The following is a 20,632-nucleotide window of genomic DNA, read 5'->3' as shown; positions in this document are numbered from 1 at the left end:
TAATGAGAGCATTTGCTCTACAGCACAGAGAGGTTATAAGGCTCATTAGTCATCACTTTGTGGTACTACTGAACTTTGATAACATCACGGTTCTGGGGACTGTGCTCTCACTGAAATTTTTAGGTTTAGTAATATATTTTTCTTTTTATGTACAACTCTTCACTCTGGCAACCAAACTAGCTTGTGAATTATCAAGGAAATAAGTGACGAAATCTGCTTTAGACTAAAATTCCTTCTGTACAAAGTCCCAGAATAACAAAGAATCGGCTAAACTCATTTTCTATAACAAACCAAAATGCTGAGTGCAGGAATGGGTAAAAAGCAAGGAACAGATTCTTCTTCCAGCCATGGGGCAGTGTCAAACTCTCATTTTTACTCATGGGGCTTATAGAGATAAAGCCCCTCAAGTGTGTGTGTGTGTGTGTATACACGTATAACCACATACAGGCCAGACAAAGATCCCCATGCTGAATGAAGAGAGACTTTTTTTTCTTCTCAAACCTTTCACTTTCTCTGTGTTAGAGTTGTATCCTTCTTCCCTGCACCTAAATTAATTTTAAAGCTGTTTCCATGGCACCATGGTTAAATTCATTAGGTTTGTCTTTTTTTACAAAAAGGTTGACCATGTAAGGGGATATTATTTTCAAAGTTTCTCATATGAAACAGGCTTATTTATAAAGGTACAAATGAACAAAGGTGTCTGAAATACAGAATACTACAGGAAAAAAATATAATTCAGTGTTAATTTCTTCTTTGGAGAATAATTTCTTTAAAGTGCCTAAAATCCCAGTAAGCTTGTGGTCTGTATAAAATATCACTGGAGTCTTCCATGAATGTGAAGCCACACGTAACTAAAATTGTTCACATGTGAAAATCTCACTTTTCAAATGATGACATTGTATTTAAAGCAAAGCACAACAGGAGCAGACTTGCAATGCTGAAAGTACCCCTTGAGTCTAGTTTGAGTTTCAGGGCTCAAACACTATCCTGAATCTTGTTATAAGCTATTGATTTTCTCGGGAAGATTCCCCCTTTAAGATTAATTTGCCACAGAACAACTGATAGCTCTTTATTTTCCTCCAGCTACAGAAGTTCTGTTTTTCAGGAAGAAGAAGAGAATTAAGATTAATTACTCTCTTTTAGCTGATGAAAAACCAAAAAGTGCCCTTGTTCCATCACCCAGGAATGTGCACATTGGACCAGCAGCAGGGACAGCACTTTTCAGCCTCTTGAGGTTGGTGGTGCTGGGGAGGAGCAGGAGCTGGTGACAGTCTGGCAGGCACTGCCTTTGGGGCAAAATAATAGAGATGGGCTCAGATTATGGCTCATGTTCTGAGCACTCCAGGGAAAACACCTAACTCCCTTCCCAACACATGTGTGTTTATTATGGCAATAACCTGTTCTTTGCTTTGGTAAAGCTCAGCCCTGGGCTCACAGGATCGTACTGGTTGTACTGGTTTTGGCACACGATGTGTGCTGCTGTGTTTCTTGATCCCTCACCCGGGTGGAATGTGCATCCTTGGGCAGAGTTGGGAGTGGGATATTTTCTGTGTGGCATTTGGCTGAGGCTCTCTGGCTAAGCAGAAGGACAGGCTTTGCTGTTGATGGTGATAGGTGCCAAAAATTCCAGGGACTTTTTTTCAGCAAGGTCTTAGCAATTTTTTAACTTGGACAAAGACCCTCTGAATTACAGAATTTGTGTGCATGTGTAACCCCTTTATAAGCATTAGATCACTGTCAGAAGTTCTGCTGCAGCAAGACATGCAGTGATATAAAAGAGAGGGAATTTAGAGTATCACAATACTTTACACACAGATGTAAATAGTTCTCTTGGGAGTAATAGAATACCCTTTATTCTCACTCCAAGTGCTATAATTGAGTGCATAAACATTTTGATTTGTAAATGACAAGGGAGGTAAAGCATGAAGTAAATGGCAGCAGGGAACAGCTCATCTGTAACCATAATATTTGTATAATGCTGTGCTACCTGATAAACTGTTGGGATACCTGATTGAGAACAAGCACAAAGTATGTTTCCAGCACAGCAGGGAACAAAAGCAAATGAAATTGCCCAAGAAGACAAGTTAAATGTTTGTTTTGATTCAGAGTCCCTGTAAGAAGTGTCTAAGATCTCATTAAAGAAAGAAAATTATACATTTTTGTTTATCCAAAGTTTAATGAAAACAGCAAAAGAAATGTAGTTTCTGCATGGTGGGTGTCCAGTGAGGAAAATAATTTTGCTGAGTTAAAAGCTATTAATAACAACAATTGCTATTCCAGTGTTAAAATATTGCTCTTACAGGTCTTGTAAAACCCTTTGGAAAGAGCAGTAAGGTCGTATCACCCAAGAGTTATTTATGGTATTAATTTAGTGGATACAAACAGGTATGAGATCTGGGCAATTTGTGTGACCGACAAAATTTATTTACATTTGTGCTAAATTAAATTAAATGTACCTCCTGCTTCATGCCAAGGTCCAGCCCCAGCTGTGAGAACACACACAGGGCTCCTCAGAACCTGAGCTCCTGATTTGTCTTGTTTTCTTGGACCAACACCTGGCAGTGATGCAGGGAAATTTCCCTGTCTTTGTAGTGATAGTCTTTGAAGAATAAACTCCTACTCACAGTCACATACTCTGCTGTGAAATGTTAGGATTTAACAAAGTGATCTTACCCACATCCTGATTAAATAATCCACAGATCTACCTGCCAGTTATTCTTTATTTATGAGCCCACAGCAGAGAGGTGCTCTGACTCTGTTAGTAAATTGGTTACTTCAATTGTACATGACCATCTACACTCCCAGCAGTTTACTTGGCATTTTAAGAGACTACTGTGGTTTTAAGATTAAACTTGATTAAAAATATTAACTTTGTTATATTAAACTGTGGAGAAAAGCAAAAAAACCTGTTTGAAATGATTTTATATCTCTGAATCTCTTTGATGTTCTGTTAAATCTGAAGTTATTTAGGCTGTTGCTGACAAATGTGTTTTGTGTTTTGTTTAGTTTTGGGGTTTTTTTACTGCTTTTGAGAGTTATTTTGTGATTTAGAGGAAATGTATATAAACTGCTGGTTTAATAGAAAGGCTTGTCATCCCATTTTCAGCAGTATGCCAACAACTGTATCCTAGATAAATAAAAGAGATTATAATTTTTTTTTTTACTTAAAAGAATAAGATCAAGAACACATGGAAGGAACTCAGTTTTCTCCTGCTTCTGAGCAGAGAGCTATGCAGGGAAATGCAATAATGATCGTGCAGTAAAGTGGCAATGCAGTCAGGGGTTAGCTATACCTGGCTGCAAAATCTGCTTTACTAAAAATAATGTTAGGAATTAGCAGTGAAACTACAAATGGTGTCTAACACTCCATTAGATCAGTTGGTAACAAGAACTAACTTACAATAAATGGTGTTCAACCTTGAGCTTTACCCAGGGTTCCCTGGGAAGTCACGAACACTGGATTATTTTCAGCAAGTGTTACAGCTCTTACAAAAAACACAGGTGAAAAAAAAAGGATCTGCTATAACCTGCTTTAGGTTTAAAATAGTTATCTCTAGATGCCATTTTGGCTGCTGACCTGGTGTCTTACACTGATGAGGCTCTTGTAGAGAAAACCATACTTATTCCTTGTTTATGTGCAACTATTGCAGCTAGAAAATATAAAAAATGTGACCCAAATAAAATGTAGAAGATTGTCTTTCTCTTTAATATTTTTAGATACTAATTTCCTTTTCTAAATCTTACATCAATTTATTTGCAAGTAGTAAATGAGACTAGTTTAGATAATATTTAAAACTTGATGTTTCTCTTAAGCATCCACAGGACTACAGTAAAAAGTACAAATTACTGGCTGAAGAGGTCAGATTGGCTGTGCACGTCTCAGAATTCTCTATTAGAGCTCTCACCTTTGTGCTGACACCAAAAAATTAAGTAAATGATAGGCTGAAAAAAACCCAAAAGCGAAAGGTGATGGATTCCTGCCATCCAAATGCTGCTGGAGCTGTTGCAAAACTCACAGTCATTTGGGCTCTGTTCCACATAGTAGGGAATGCAAGGAATGAAAAATCCAAGTTGAGCCCCAGAGGTGCATAAATGTGTCTGGGAGCTGGTTGTTCAGTGACTTTGGGGGAATTTTTGACAGCCACGACTGCTCTAAACGTGGGTATTTTTGGCTGCCCTGCCACTCAACCACTCTTGTCATTCATCGTTAGCAGATGAGCCAGAGCTGGGTAAACATAAATAAATGACACTGTTCTGCCATTCACTTTGTGTGAGGATCAAAATGCAGTTTGAGGCTCAAATGCTCGATGCTGATTATGTCTTGGCTGATGGGAAATTTCAATGCAAGCTGTAATTTGGCACTGACCCAACCCATCATCTGCAAAAGTTGCATCTTAAAAGAGAATAGGGGTAATGTAGGAAAAAACCACTATTAGATGAGTCTATCATAATTTCTGGATTTGTGCAGGATTTTCTGACTAAACACTGCATTTTAAATTGTTTTCTCATTTTAAATACAACAGATGCTCAGACACCATGATGATGAACTCAGTATAAACGCTCCATTTGGTAGATTCAGTTACATAATGGTGCTCTGAATATCTGGGAGAGTTCTGTATTTCTTTAGCAATCAGTCCAGAAAGCAGCAGAAAATGGTTCCTGCAAATCAGAAATGTGGGGAAGCAGCAATTGATGCTATTTCTGTTGTTCACTTGGTTGCCCTGAGACGTTGAGCCCAAAGGACACATGAGCAAAGTCACCAACAGCGAGGTATCAGCAGTTCAAGCCTCCTCTAAAAACATGTGATGCCACCACAGCTCTCAGTCTACCTTGCCAAAATACCATCTGTAGCTCCATTTCTGTTCAAAGGGTGGGAATGATGGGCAAGAGCAGACAGAGAAACATCACAGCCTGATGAATAAAAGAACAAGCACAAAAATTTAAGAGAATTTGATCTAGTGAAAATCTAGCTGTTGATCTGGGCCTTATCCCTCCTGTCCTCGTTGCATAATCAGTAGGAAAAAATGGTGAGGTTTAATATATAGCCAGTGTTAAATAACAAGTAAAGGTTAGAGTTAGGATGTCAAACCAGAAGCAGAAATAAGACAATTGTCAGTTTTACCTGCTCTCTTGAATGTGGCAGTGTATTGCTAAATTAAGAACGATATTTTTCGGTGACAAAAACGAAGCAGGGGATTTTATATTCTTAAAATGACAGTAATGTTTGGATGTGAGGAAAGCACAGAATAACACTGAGGATGCATTTTAAGAAGTCTTGTCTGTCAGATGTTTGTGGAAGTCTTTGCCCAGCCCATGTGGGCAGGAGCTCCCTCCTGCCTTCCCAAATGTTCTTTTGTTGCCTGATCTCAGCCTAGCACAGGCAGCCAGTGTGTCATCACTGCTCCTGCCACGGTGCAGGGCTTGGTGACCTCTCCTTGCCCACTCCCTGCTGGCAGGTGTAGGATGGATAGGAGAAGAACCTGGAAGGAAAAGAAGCTGAAGGGGAACTTCCTGCTCTCTAAAACTACCTGAAAGGATGTTGTAGCCAGGTGGGAGTTGGTCTCTTCTCCCAGGTAACAAGCGATAGGATGAGAGGAAATAGTCTCAAGTTGTGCCAGGGGAGGTTTAGATTGGATATTAGGGAAAAATCCTTTGCCCAGAGGGCTGTCAAGCATTGGAACAGGCTGCCCAGGGCAGTGGTGGAGTCACCATCCCATAAAGTACCTACAGGACGTGCAGATGTGGCACTTGGGGACATGGTTTAGTGGTGGCCTTGGCAGTGCTGGGTTAATGGATGGACTCAATGACCTTAAATGTCTTTTCCAACAATTCTATGATTTTTCAACACATGTTTTCTCTCAAGAGTCTCCTTCTCCTTTAGTGACTGGGTTGTTCACCTGTGACTTTACAAAATTATGTTCAACTCCTCTACCCTTAAGCACATCTCCCTCCCAGCTCTGTCCAGCTCACCATCTCCAACATGAGAATAGCTGTAACAATGTTGTGAGATGCTCCAATGTAACATTAAAGGTGTTGGGGAAAGCATCTAATAATGAATGTGATGTTATGGAGTTCAGCCTGTGTCACTGATCCATGACAATTACAATTTGTGCCACATCACCCATAAAAGGTGCAAAAAGAAGGTCAGAATACAAATAGTTTTTGCAGCAGACTGTGGGACACTTGATTTCCAGCACCATAAAGCCTGATAGAAGAGGAAAAAAAATTGAAATGGATATAGTTGCTAGTGATGTTAAGTTGCTATTTGAATGTAAGTTGAGGGCTCCAACACAGAAAAGCGTGAAGAAGCCCAGCTTGACTCAAAATAGCCAAAAGCATTTCTGGAATGAATGTTTTATTGAATTGTCAAAGGTCCCTTAGGATATTAATGCCGTGGTAGATGAGACGATATATTAGAGTCAAGTTTTTAGAAATGATTCTGAGAAATTTCACACCAGGATTTCCTGTTGGAGGTGCAGAGGCAAAAATTCAGAGGAAAGTAGGCACAGATCTGCCCTGAAGGCAGAAGATAAGGGCGTTTTTTTTTGGCTTTTTGTTTCAGAGCATCCTGGAAGCTTGTTTTAAAGCTGAGGGAAGGTGTAACTGCCTTTTGGTGTTTATGTAAATTGTGTAAGAGACAGTTTTACACTTGTAGTTTAATAGTTAAGTTTAAAGTTGAGAAAAAACAAGCACAGACAAAACAAGAGGACATGGATTATCTACAAATGAGATAGTACAGCTTAAAGCAGACAACTACTCTTGTTTCTGAATGACTTGAGTAGCATTATATTCAGTAGGGAAGGTAACTGACACTCAGAAGCCATAACTAAGCCAGTTATCTTTATAAAATAAGCCCTTTAGCTCTCTCCGAAGGCTTTGGTGAAATAAAGCAAGGTACTGGCAAACACTGCTTAACAAATGCAGTACATGGACTGATGCTGGTGAAAGGGGAGCAATAAAGTCACATTTGCATTTTGTATCACCAGACTTTCTACATCAGACAACAGAAGCCAAAGCTTTTTTTTTCCCATTAGAAAACACAGTCTGTATTCATTTGCAGGTTAATTTATGTAGCTGAAATGCTGAAAATACTGGAATGGAAATACCTGAGATGCCAAAGAGATATTTTCCCTTAATGAAAGAAAATCAGGGAATGTGCCATGCTCTAAAATGCTTAATTCCTGAAGAAACCTTTAGTTTCTTGGACAGTCTGCAATTAGAAAAGGTGAATTTGGGCAATGATTCAATTCAAAGTCTTTGAAATTTGTTTTGTCCATGTAGTAAGTTATGTTCTGCTGGCAGAAAGCCTGGCCTCGGTTAGGCTGTGAAAGCAGCTCCTTACTCTGGCTGGCAAAGGGCCTGGCCTTCAGAATGTTCCTGACTGCCATGCAAAAAACACACACACGTTCATTTCTTGCTGCTTCCAGCTCCCACTGGAACTCCTGAAATACCAACTCAGTGGGGATGTGCAGTGTGGCTTCCATGGGGGAATAATGTCTGAATGAAGCGAGGGATTGTGAGAGGTGCAGAGTCACAGAATATGCTGAGTTGGAAGGGACTCACAAAGATCATCGAGTCCAGCTCCTGGCCCTGCACAAGACCCATCCCCAAGAGTCACCCCCTGTGCCCCAGAGGAGCATCCAAACCCTCCTGGAGCTCTGGCAGCTGTGGCTGCAATGCTGGGCTGTGGCAAATACTGTGGTTGGCTTCGAACTCATGCCAAACTCATAAAATCATGCAGGTATTTATGACTGTTGGTGCACAGTGACTGCAATGGTGAAAGATGACTTAATACAAGCAATGTCTCCTGTGGGGCTTTGTCTTATTTTTCCCCCCCATGAAATTACTGTTCACAAATTCTCCCAGCTGTAGTTCCTTCAGTTAATCCTAATGTTGTGCCTGCCACCTCTTCCTTTATTTAATTTCTTTGTTATGTGCCATATCCTCTGGTATGGCTTTCACACAGCGAAAAAGAACCTTTCTGTTAGTGCACGGATGAAATGGAGCTGAAAATTACTGCAGATAAAAATCCAGCTCTTTGAACTGTAATGCTAAGAATTCTTCAACCAAAGTAGACACCTAATTGGAGATAATGTTGACTCTCTATATAACTTTATTACTTTGTCAAGCTTACACCATTAAGCATGTATTTCATTTCATTATCCTGCAGTAAACAATTTGTTGTGGTGGTGAGATAGGCTGGTCTGTAGTGTTTGTAGGCAAAGCTGTGTTAGACTTCAAATGCAGGTAGTGCTGTCTTTAGCTTTTGAGTTATGGAGCAACAGTGTAATTATTCTATTACCTTGCTAAAACATCTAATTATTTTGTCAATGATGGGAAAACCCGAGAACTTAAATGTGAGAAATTCCAACGTGAATGTAGCTGTTCTTTTTTGTCTTTGACAATTTCACAACATCAGTTTGCTAGGCTGTTGGGAGGAAAGGATTCCATATGAAATTAATTCAATGGGGACTGTGTATCACTGAAATGATTCCTAATAAAATATTGATTTCTGATTTTAATAAGCATAGTATATATGCAAAGTACGTGTTTAGCTTTACAATCCATTTAAATATATACAATTTAGTTTTATGGCACAACAAATTATGTGCTGCTGTTTCTCCAGCCTTTGCAAAGCCCATTATCACAAGTTTAAAGGGAGACACACAGAAAGAAGGCAAAGGAAAAAGCTAGTTCTTCCTACTTATAAAGAAATGTTATAGAACTGTGAGCCCAGTATCAAGTCAGAATTCTGTCTCCAGTGTTCCCTCATCTCCTCAAGAAGTCCCTGAATTCTATTAAAAATTGCTGGTTTCTCAGCAAACAGCATGAAGAGTTTTTCCTGGGAGAAAGGTTTTAATAATTAAAATTAGTCAATACTGAAGCGCAGGAGGTTATTTGATCTTGCTCAGAAACTGACACTTTCCAGAAGGGGAAAAAAAAATGCAATCTCTCTGATAAATCACTTTGTGCAGAACTGGGAGTCAAGTAGAAGAAATTTGCTGCAGAAGAAAAGAGGGCAACTCACCAGGGAAATAGGTTTGCTCAAAACAATTGTGAGTTTGAACATCAAGGTTGAGATTTTTAGGACATTTCCAGAAAAAAATCTGTAAGACTCTCAGGATGAGATGTAAAAATGCATTTGTTAGTACTTCAGGGCATTACATCTCTCAAACACATGATATAAAGTTGCTGTTGGCTCTTGTGCTCCAGTCCAAATTTCAATTTGTCTACCTTTTCCCCTGTAATTTCAACTAAACTTGGCTGTTTTATCAAGTCAGTCTGTATTTCTGTGCAGAACTGAGGCTGCCCACCTTCATTTAATAGACTCACATTTTGCTCCAGTAGCCCCTGTCAACTCTGGACTGTGCCAGCAGATGAAAAGATGAAATCAAAAACATGCTTGTGGATGTCTGTGCCCAGCATGGGCTGGATTCCCTTTGAGCCATGGGAAACCAGACTGTCCTATAATGATGCCTGTGCCACCTAAGTCCACGTGGTTTTCCTTGCCCTTATCCAGACCTGTATATTCCCCTGTTTTTACGAACACCAAACCTCTCCCCTGTCCTTTTCTGACCCGTTTCTTCCCCTCACTTAAAATCTGTCACTCTTCTAACGTTAGCACTGCTATCCAGCTGTTCCCTCCCTCACTGTGCATTTCCTAGAGAAGAAAATGGCCCTTAAACACCCCCTAGTTTCCTGTCACAGGGGTGTTCAGAGGTTATGAATATATGTCTGAGACCAGACTGCTGCTTTCCCAAGGTTCTGTCACAGTGGGAAGGGGCAGTGCTGCTGCTCTGCCCTCTGCATCACTCTGAGGATGTCACAGGTTGCTCTTGCAAGTGTTTCTGAAAGCCCAGAAGAATAAGTTCAGCTGCTCTGGCAGGTTGCAGTGTCTCACCTTTTCTTCGTAAGGCTAAACTGTGTCTTTGCATTCTGATTTTTAGCTTTGTTGTCGCATAATTAGGATCAATAAATTTCAGAAACACCAAACCCAAATTTTGCATCAACTTAACTGTTTTAAAGACATTATTCTATCTTGTCATGCAAAGAGGGACATAAAACCTAAATGTAAGGATTGATGTTGCAATTCAGCAGAATTGATGTTGAGGCTGAAAAAACCCCTCAACCTCCTGAATTACTTTGACTTGTTTGATTCACCCTGTTTGATCTCTCTCTGTGGCAGATCAGATTAGACAGCAGAGAAGGGAGGCAAAAAAAGACTGCATGGGCAAGAAAACTACTGGATGCACAACCAGCTTTTCTGTTCCCATTTCCCAATTTTGGAGCACTAAACTTTTACATTTTGTAACTTTTTTTAGCAAAGTTTATTCTGTGTTATCTGAAGCACTACAAAGTGCTGTTTTGAAAAAAAACAAAGATAACAGAAGAACTGCCTTTCTCATAGAAGATAACTGGGAGAACAAACAGGCTTGATCTGCTCATACTGCAAGTAGGGATGTGAAAGTACTACTTTTGATTAATGAGTTGATGCTTTTATTATATTTACTAGAACTCTTAAATTTTTAGTAAGGAACAATAGCACAGAAAATACTTTTCAGCCCATTTTTCTACTACTCAGTAGAAGGAGAACACCTTGGGGTTTGGACCTGGCATCTGGTGACTGTCACAAATCCTCCTGATATCAGGGGTTTGATGAGCAGGACAGGGACAAGTTATGGAGGCTGAGAACATCAGAGAAGTTTGCTCACAGATCTGTGCAGTTTTATCCCCTCATCATATTTACACTGTTCTTGGCCAACCTGAGGTCTGGTGAATAAACCATTTCACAATGGATAAAAATAGAGTGTAGTTGCTGTTACCTGAAAAGACCCAGATAAAACACCACAGTCCCTTTGGCTGAGGTTGGATTGCAGGTCACAGTTTGCAGAGTAGATGAGACAATGTTATGGGAGTGATGTTATGGAATCACTCAATTGCCAATGACTTCTGCAGCATCTGCTTGTACCTCCCAGGAACTCTGCTCCAACAAAGTACCTTTGACCACACAGGCCCATCTGTATCACTAAAACAAGCTCTAATCTCAGTACAGACAAAACTTCAGAGCAAAGAAAGGTAGGAACGAGGAACAAACTCCTCTGCAGTCAGTGAGGCAAACGGATCAAAGGCAGGGGAAGCAGCAGCTGGGGCTCTGCCAGCTCCTCAGACACTCTTTTCTTTCTGGTTCCTCTACTTTCAACAGCAAATGGGGAGAAGGGTAAAGCTACTTGCAGTAATAAAAACAAGAAAGATCTTGGTGCAATCTACCTAAAGCAGGAGCTGCTCACATTGCTTCAGAATAGGAGGAGGAGGAAAATTTTTCATGAATCAAAACACCAAAGACAGCTTCTTAAGCAACAAAGGAAAATATTTTCACCTAACCAACTATTAGCAGTGGATTGTTCATTCAAACCAGCTCAGCATGCACTTTCTGCTGGTTTTACCTCACACACACACACACACACACACACACACATATATATATGCATACACACACATATATAACTTGTAGCTCTCACCGTGCTGACCATTTGAGAAAAGTTGGCCCAAAAACTTGAAAGCTGATGCATTGCAGCAGGTCACAGACTTCAGATTTCAAAGGCTGTGCTGTTCTTTCTCAAGTCATGGGCAATAGTTTTACTGTCTGCAGCTGGAGGTGTTCACACAGCCCTAAGTGGCTCTTTTATTTTTGCATGTAGTGTCACTGCTGGAAATTAGATTTCCAGTATGAATTAAAATTACAAGGGAAGCATGTCATTGTTATCATAGTGTAGTTTGCTTTGTAGAAACTGGTATGGCTCCACTTGCCCACAGATGAATGGTGTAAGTAAGGTGTACAAATGAAATGTGTGCATGTTAAGGGTTGTTCTATTTGCTTCATTAACAGCAATTCGATGAACAGTTGTCCAGTTACAGATCTCCTGATTAGGATCAATCAACATCTCAGAGTTTGAAGACTGTCAAAATAATTAAATGGTTCAATAAATTTGAGGCTATACATCCAAAGAAAAATTACTACACATTTAGGGACATTTTAAGAGATATTTACCCTATCAGCATTCCACAAACTTTGAAGATACATCTTGTAAATTATTTTCTCTGCTTCATTGATTTTTAATATTGTCAGTGCTTACAGTCTTACTGCATTTCAGAAGAAAGTACTTTGAGATTTATTTGGCATTATTTACTATACTACAGCCTTCTCTATCTGGCATTGTTTTTCTCTGCCTCTTTGACGTTTACAAGTTTGGAGCTTTAAAAAGTAGCTGGTAAAAGGCAGGTTCAGGTATAAACTGCAGAGGACCTTCTGGGTGGCAGAATGTTGTGTATATTTGATGGGAGATTCATGACTGTCCTTTAGCACAGCTGGGGGTTGTGGTTTGCCCAGTGCAGTGTCTCAGGGTGATGAACCTTTGCTGTGGCAGGAACAGTGACCAGCCCTGCCTGATTAAGGTTTCCATCTGCCACTAGGAATGAATTTTGAGATGTGAGGTGGCCAAAATCTCTGGGTCCTTTGCAAACACCGTGAAATCTCGTGTCCTGGTCTCCACCCTGCCGTGGTCTGTTGTCATGACTGCAGTTGACTCAGCCCCTCTGTCTCAGCCTCCCCATTTGTAAAATCGGCAAAATAATCACCCTGCGAGATAATTGATAGTTAATGGGCAACGTGCTAATGGCTGCAAAGCCAAAAGCATTCCAAGGGGTATCATTAGTGCCTGTTGTGAGCAGCCATCAGCAATTCTGAATATCCAAGGGGACCATGACATGACAGCTTCCAAACACTGGACATGTCTGAATTAGGTTTTTGGTTCAGGCCCAACTCTAAACAAAACACACTAAAAGGAGACAGATGGTCTCTTCCAGCTCTCCATTGCACTTTTATTTTCCTCTTCACAAACATTAAAGGGCAGATTTTCATCTCAGTGATGGTTTTCTAGAATTCTCCATTTATTTATTTATTTATTTATTTATTTTTATTTTAAACTATGTACATCTTTAGATTTAATAATGGTTGTTCATTTTGAGTTACAAGCTGCCACTTTCAGAGCACAAAATAAGGAATACCATCTAGCAGCACACAGGTAAAATTGATCGACTTCAAGCTGCCCAAGGATTGTTTGATGATCACAACCAAAATATTGATGAGTTTACAAGATCATTTGAAAGATGGATGGCATCACAGAACTGATGTGGTGTTCTCTGCTAGGAGAGAAGCCTGTGTCCTCTTAAAAATTCTCTTTTCACTCTAATCTCTTGGTAATTTCTACAGTATTAGCAATTTCTAGATACTTCATAATTGGTAATACCTTGTGTGCATCAAGTAAGAAAAACTGAAGTTCATTTATAAATTCACAGTGGAGATCACATTTTAAATTGAGGTGGATTAAATATTTTAAATCCTAGGGGTTACATCCTGTTTTTCTTGTATGGTGACCCACAGTATTGTGGTCCTGAGGTAACAACTGCACTGCAAACATACAACCCAACTTTACATCTGTCAGCATGCCCATGGTTTCACTTATTTCCATGGGATTGTCCATGCACATGGAGATTTTTGGGGATAGACCCTGAATGTGCTGCCCAAAAGCTCAAAATTCTAACAAAAGATTTCCAACCTACTTTGAAGTGTTCATCTTCAGTACTGAGTACATCTGAAAAATAGGAATGTATTTTCAAATAGGCCACAGGAAAAAGGCTTTTGGAACTTTTTTTTTTTTTACCCTGCCATTTTTCCTTTCATCATTTTCCTGGATTTCTAAAAGAAAATCCTACGAGAATAGAACAGACTGACATTCATTAGAATCTGGAAGAATAAGGGTGATTTTTTTTTTTCTTTCTAATTAACTGCCCCAGGGAACGGCTCTACCAGTCAGGAGGAAGAACAGCTCCTCTATTGTGCCTTTTTGTGACTTAGGAACAGTAGATGGGGAGGCTCTAAGCTATAAATCAAACAGTGAAAACCCTCTTAACTGAACACACCCTTGGGCTTCACACAGAACAAGGCCTTACACTGATCACAAGCAGAACTAGTTGGGATTTTTTTTTTTTTTTTTTGCTGAAACAGGGTTTTGCTGGAAAATGCTTATATGTCAAAACCAAAGTACCTCGTGGAGGGAACTTGATTTCAAAGAAATTTTTCTGAAAGACAAGCTGAGACTGTCAGAAACCTGCCTGATTGTCTTGTGGTGCAGCCAAGAGCCTGCAGATCTGGTGCCTCCACCCCTCTGACCTTCAGTAACCAGCTGGTTTTCCTGGGTTGTCCCTCCCCTCAGCAGGGCTGAGTGTGAATAAAGTCATGTTTGTGCATACAGACAGACTGCCAAAGGGACAATCTGGGTACCAGGAGCACGGGGGCTTTAAGACTCCCATGGAGAACTTTACCTTAACACAGCTCCCAGGGTCAGGACAGCCTTGGATGTACAAGGAATTATTCCTGTCTGATGCCTCTTTTATGGCACCAATCATGCCTAAAGCAGGAAGGGGGAGGGATGGAGTGCCCTGTTCCAGCCACAGCAGCACCATTCTCCCAGGCTCCTCCATGAGCCCCCTCGCTGGAAATGTCTCACTGTGACCACTGCTCTGGAGGTGAAAATGGAACAATATTTGCCAAAATCTAGAATAACCGGAGCAGTCTTGGTGTAGCAATTTGTATTTTGAGTAAAACTGGCTCCACAGGTCAGTGCCACAATAGTCTCTAGAACAGTCCACAAACCTCAAAGCCACAAAGTAATTTCACACCGTGCAGAACTGGGACCAGAGCTCTGTCTGTCTCTTTGATTATTAGTTTTTGTGTTTGAAGTACAGGCACGTCCTGCCACAAGAATGTGTGTTAAGAGGGTTTCAGGTTTCAGCTGTGGTGGATTGTTCTGCAAATGCTTTATATGTTTTTAATTATGTTTTTATTGGTAGCATATTTTTGTGATATTTTATTGACCCTTCCCTGTTTTTTATGAGAGCAAGCAATGAACACTAACCTGCCTTTTAAAGCACTTGACATTAGTGCAGTTAGTTCTAAGAAGTCTTTTATCATTTTCTGAATCAGAATTCCCTATTTCAGGCAAATATGCTAATCCATCATTTATATATATTACCATAAACTTTTTGCTCTCTCAAAATATATTAAAAAAAAGGGATTCTTCTGGAGAATCTTAGCAGAGCCCCAGTTTGAAAGCCATGCTCCTCTAATGCTTTATGGACTGAATTTTAGTGCAGTGAAAGTTCTGAGTTGAGAGTTTGATGGATTAGAGCAGGAGGAAGAAACTTTTGTCTGCACAACCTCACCAGGGTATTTCAGACTTAGGTGGTAGGAGGCAAAAAAAGCAGTGGGTAATGAGAATTGGGTGGCTGAGCTCCTGTAGCCAGGGATGCTGCAAGATTAATTCCTGTATAAGCATGGAAAATGATGGGCCTCTGGGGACCATACCTACATGCTGTGCTTTGGATGTAGACTTCAAAGCATTGAGCTGGGTTGGAGGTGCTGTATGGGACTGATAGCTCAGGCCTTGATCACTCTGTGCTTTGACTGTCAGAGGAAACGGGAAAGAAACTGCTAAAGGTGAAAAGAGCAGAAATTTATGTAACAAAATAGGCTAAATGTGTACTGTTCACGTTGAACGTGGCTTGAAAAATAAAAAAAAAAAAAAAAAAAGAGGTTTTTGATTCATAGGAACGTCACATTTGAGAGAACGTGACAGCTGTTTCTGGCCAGTCCTACACTGAAGGTTAAGCAGATTAAGGCTGTGTTGCCAACTGGTTCTGTTATTAGCAGAATTTCCAGGGACTAGATGGCAGGAGCATGTTCGTAGTTTGATAAGAAAGAGTAAATAAAATTGGAGATGATGGAAAGAGATGGCCAGTAATGGACTTGCCCTTTCTTGCTAAAATCCAGAACTCTCTTTGCCTTTGATAGAACTTTCAGAGTAATAACTTGTCTATGGTACTTTTCTAATGTGCCTGTGGCAAATCGTCAGTTACAAAATGTTTCCATGGCAGTTGGATTAAAAAAAAAAACAACCAACCAAACCACTGAAAAGTAGCTGAATGTAATGAATTAATTTCTCCTGAGTTTTAATCCACCAAATCTTGGCAGGTGTATGCAGTAATGTTGAGTTAGTTCATACAGAGATAAGAATGCAGACAGATAAAGGTGAGATATTAAAAGATAAGTGGAAAGAAAATGGACTTCAAATAAATGTGGTTTAACCTTGTCAATTCTAATTCTGCACGGTGTTAGCACTGATGCTGTTGTGGCTGCTATCACTCACATGCTATTTTAAGGGTAGCTATGCCTGAGCAACTGTTCTAAATGTAATAATTTTAGAAAGACATGCTTCTGAAATGATAACAGAATTGAATTTTGCTTCCCTTTGTTTTTTGTAAAATATCCTATTCCATTATCTATCATAATTTTCCCTAAAGAAAACAAAATTTAGAAGTATATCCTTCTCAGTCTGTATTGAAATTACCTAGATGGTTAAAATTAAATACCTCAAATTTAAAGTATTTTGACTTTCTGGGGGGGCAGTGTATGCCAGGAAAGGTCCACCGTGATGGAGGAAGGTCAAGACAGTTTCATTCATGCTAAATGAAAACTGTAACTCTGCAACCTCCCAGCATTTCCTGAAAATGTAATAAAAAGGCAGCTAGAAATGACATGACTTAGTTGGCTTTTTACTAAGATACTAAAATGCCTCATAAGAAACTGTTGAACGTGAGGTGAAGGACAAAGGCCCAGTGAAGGAGTAGCAGAAGCTACAGAAATAAACTGAAGGTCAGAGAGCTGATGGTGAGGGTTCACAGCTGCCCCTGAGGGTTAGAAAGCAGAGATTATCACGAGGGAGGAGGGAGAGTTGCGAGCTGGAGTTGGGACCTAGAAGGATGTGGTTCCCCCCCAGCATTCAGGTCCCAAGTAAATTAAATCTGCCTGATTTGGGTATGAGCCAGGAACTCTTGTCTCCCCCAGGAGGACTTTGGCAAAAAGTTTGGACTGTTCAAAGTTCGGGTCATGTTCATTGTCTGAAGCTCTTCCATTTTTAGAGAGTAACACAAAAATTGCTGAAGAAGAGAGTTTCCAAATTGACACTCTGAGTACAAGGCCCATTCTTAATCTCAGAACTAGTTGGTTTTGCTTCACTTAGTCATTTAATGAGTTGTTGCAACAGAGACACGTGTGGTGTGTGAGGGCTGAGCACCGAACAGGCCTGAGGAACTTCATTGTATTTTCAGTGTTGTGTCTCACCTGCCATTAACTCTGGGCTCTCCTGTTTAGGATCTGATCCCCAGCATCCATCCTCCAGTCCACAGGCACTGCCAGTTAGGATAGACTGGGCTAACAAACAGGGTATTAGGAGTTTTGGCAGTCTGATGTCCATGGTTAGCAAATAAACACCAAATCATCCAGTTTTATCCCAAAGTCCATTTGTCCAAGATAATGTTTGCAGTAACTGCTCCCTGCTTATCATTTTGGTAAATTGTAAAAATGATAAAAATTCATATGCTTACTTTTTATTTTCTTTTCTGGTTGTCCATAGTAGCTGCAAGAGCTTTTGTACAGGTTGTTTGTCTTGATTCCTCCTTTCTTTGGAATGTTACTTTGCATATATTTGGGGGGAAAGTTAAAACTTACAGAAAGTGTAGTGGAAAAATGATTACCAAGTAACATGAAACACAAAAGCCATTTCAAAATGAGTGTAGGTTTTTTTGCCTACAGAGGTAAATTACTCTTTAATTAAAGAAGAATCATCCTGAAGCAAGTGAAGTCACCACAAGCAAATGATAATAATTTGGAGTGAGGCAAAGCAAACAGCTCATAAGTGACACTGGAGGTTTAGAGAGCTGAATGTTTCCATGTCCCAGTGGTTTAAAAGAGCAAATCCTACAGCTGCTACTCTAAGCAGAAAAACTCCACCTTATTGCTTTTATGATGCTGGATTTTAAAATTGAGGCACCAAAGGGATTTAGATTATAGTCGGTGACAGACTGTGCTCTCAGTACATTGACACTCTCTTCCACTTCTCACTCCCTCCAAAAAAAGAGAACAGTTGGTAACCAAAAAGTAAACATGTGCAAAAAAATGTATTTATTACTAAAGGGATCTGTTTCACTCAGTATCTAAGAAATTCAGTATTATTATTCCCTGCAGCAGATATTTTGCTGTGTCACACCTACATTAATACAAGCTGACGTTGTCATAGAGCCTGCAATTTGTTTGGACAGCTCCTGCAGTTCTGCTAATGCATGGAGAGCTCCTAAGGTTCAGAAAAGTAGTTTCCAACAAAGGAACGTTTTCTGGCAAGGAACATCCATGTATGTGTTGACAATGAAAAACAACCCCAAACCACCCCTCTAAAAGTCTGCCAGTGCAGTTTCTTAAATTTCAGTATACAGCAAATAGTATCTATGGAGCTTCATTTATTTGATGTGACAGTGAAAAGTGAATTTTCACCTCCAATGACCACACAAATACCCCAGTAATCTGACAAAATGAAAAAATGCAAGCCTGAAGCAAAAATCAAAATCCTGTTTGGGTACCTGAAATTTAGTCTCAAATTTTATAAGGGGTTAAACACTTGTTCTAAAGCGTCATTCAATCTCCAGATGGTATCTAATGATTGTTTGGGATTATAAAATTAAACGACTGTTCCTTTCAATTATATGTTATTGTCAGTCTTTCTGCTAAAGACATAAATACAGAATTTCTCCCCCTGTATCTTTTTCTTAGTTTGTATCTTTGAAGAGCCACAGCTGCATCAGGTCCAATCCTGATTCCTGTCGGGGCAATAACTGAATTTCTGAGCCTTATACACCAAGAGAAACATTCCATTACAGCTTGCTTCAAATAAAACCATTAAACTTTTCCTGTTTTACCTATCATAAAATGCACACTTAGGCCTATGGTATGAACTGTAAATTCTTCCCCTTGCCAAAAAAAAAATTTAAAAAAAAAATAAAAGCCTTATTTGTATTTCCACTGCTAATCAAGTTTTAGAAAGGTGAAAAAGTAACAGGAATGGTATTTATGATAGGAGCAGCTGATTATACATGACATAAAATTCTTTATTGCTGATATAAAGTTTGGACATCATATAACTTGATTTGTGTAATTAAGGGTTTTTCCCAAGGGAAGGATAAAACAGGCTATTTCTAGAATCTAATTTTCCTTTAAAAATAGCAGTATGACTACAACAGCACTAAATGTAAGATCCTGACTGCAGGAGTGCCCTGGTGCTGCCTGACAATGCAGCCATTCATATAAAAATGAGTTGTACTTGCTGTGTATTTTTTCTATTTATATATTTATGATCAGTGATTTACAGTTGCTACGCCTTGGGTTGATTTTATAACTTCTCCTGGCTCTCGAGTTCTGGGTATTTTTTATTTAACAAGCATATATTACCCATGACTTGAAGATGACTGTCTAGGCCAAAAAAATACAGGAAGGAACATAAGTTTTAAAAGTCAACTATTCCACTTCAAGAGAGTTAAAGAAGAAACTGCTTTTGAAGGTCACTAAGGATTAAGATGTATTTTTAGCACGTAGCCAGTGCAGGAAGTTTATTGCGTTTTGATGTAAAATACACCACAAAATTTTCTGTTCCATATTCCTGGAAAGTCATCTTTCTTGTGCTCTCCAATAGAGTAGTTCAAAAGGAGAGGCTTCCTGGGTAAGAAACACCAACTGCATTTTAATTGTTGCCCTATTTGCTGCTTCCAACTTATCTGGATGTCAGCACGTTGTTCTCACTGGTGTCTTAATGTTCCTGTTGCTGCCACGAAGCCACGGATGTTTAGATGGTTCAGTTACTGCCTGGCTTTGCACCCATTTCAGCTTTTGGTTTCAAGGAACCACTCTGTCATTTCATCTCCCCTTAATTCTGTCTATGGTCCCTTTAAGTATATACCTCATATTGAAAATCTGTCACAAAAAGAAAAAAACAACTACAAGAATCTAATGGAACACGAAATCCAGTAAATGCAATTGTGTGCAGCAATTAGTTTACATTTTTATCTGCACACCTGTTTGTTATCCATCAACAAAGTAGCAGTTAAACATGTACAATTCATATACTCTGAATTCTTTAAGAACAAAATAATACGAGAAATCCGAGAAAGAAAACCTGGCATTCAGATATTCACTATTAGATTTTTGGAAATTGTTTGCAGTATCTCCAGACAGCTGCATATATTTCACATTTTGTAGCTTTCCCCTTTGTATATTCCTACGTAGCCACTGGGGGATAAGTTTATTTGTTCAATCTGCAGGTGCCCCAAACTTTCCAATCCCTCGCTGTCACTGAAGCTGTTGAGGTTCAGGCAGAGTTTGCAGGACTGCAGGAGTGTGGATGCTTTCCCAGATACCTGCACTCCCTGGAGCCAAGAGGGAATGAGGGCTCTTCCTGGGATAGCAGGTGGCAGCTCCAGCGGGGGACGTGTCTGTGAGCAGGAGGCTCCTTTAAAAGCTGCATTTTGACGTGGAGCTTAAAGGTTTTTGTTTGGTTTTTCTACTCTGCCTGGAGCCTCAGAGCATCCTGATCTGCTCCTCTGGCTTCTGCTCACTCTCAGTGACAGTCCTGGAAGTGAGGCCATAGTCCCACAGTTTAACAGGCTGCTTAATCTAAATCAGATATTTGTA

At 39.7% G+C, this 20,632-nt stretch overlaps 1 protein-coding gene across 1 annotated transcript in view; it reads right to left on the bottom strand.

Annotated features, from left to right (window-relative positions):
* CA10 (carbonic anhydrase 10) overlaps positions 1-20,632 on the bottom strand; it is a 186,724-nt gene that overhangs the window by 12,735 nt on the left and 153,357 nt on the right. The gene's annotated exons all lie outside the window — the stretch shown is intronic.

The sequence above is a fragment of the Lepidothrix coronata genome, unplaced genomic scaffold, assembly GCF_001604755.1.
Source record: "Lepidothrix coronata isolate B3197 unplaced genomic scaffold, Lepidothrix_coronata-1.0 Scaffold34, whole genome shotgun sequence".
In the NCBI taxonomy this organism is placed as follows: Eukaryota; Metazoa; Chordata; class Aves; order Passeriformes; family Pipridae; genus Lepidothrix; species Lepidothrix coronata.
This window is presented reverse-complemented; position numbering and strand designations above follow the sequence as displayed.